The following is a 474-nucleotide window of genomic DNA, read 5'->3' as shown; positions in this document are numbered from 1 at the left end:
GGGGGGGTTCACTCACCCCCAGGGCAGCCGCGGGGCCTGGAGGCAGCGCGGTGTTGGCAGGTGTTGGCAGGCACCAGGCTTTTAGGCGTGGGTCGCCGAATACCGCCGGGGGCGGGCTTGACCCGAGAGGCTTCGGAAGGTCGCTGGATTGACCGGGAAGCCTGTCCTGTCTCGGCCCTCGCCTGGAGGCCGCCAGCATCCCGCGTCCTGACCTGGACACGCTGCAGCTGCTGGCCCGCAGCTCTGGGACACTTTGGGGAACAAGAGGTGTCCTCCTGACACTGACCTGCTTGTTTTCGCCAGGTGCACGCCTGCTCCTTTGGGGGCGCGGGAGCCTGGGGGCTGCCATGGCCCCCAGCCACCTGTCGGTGCGGGAGATGAGGGAAGATGAGAAACCCTTAGTGCTGGAAATGCTGAAGGTGAGAGACATTAGCAGCAACACTGAGCCCGGGGGGCGTGGGACGGAGGGTACTG

This window comes from Bison bison, unplaced genomic scaffold (genome assembly GCF_000754665.1).
Source record: "Bison bison bison isolate TAMUID 2011002044 unplaced genomic scaffold, Bison_UMD1.0 scf7180017850463, whole genome shotgun sequence".
In the NCBI taxonomy this organism is placed as follows: Eukaryota; Metazoa; Chordata; class Mammalia; order Artiodactyla; family Bovidae; genus Bison; species Bison bison.
The sequence above is the reverse complement of the archived record's forward strand: the minus strand, read 5'-3'. Positions refer to the sequence as shown.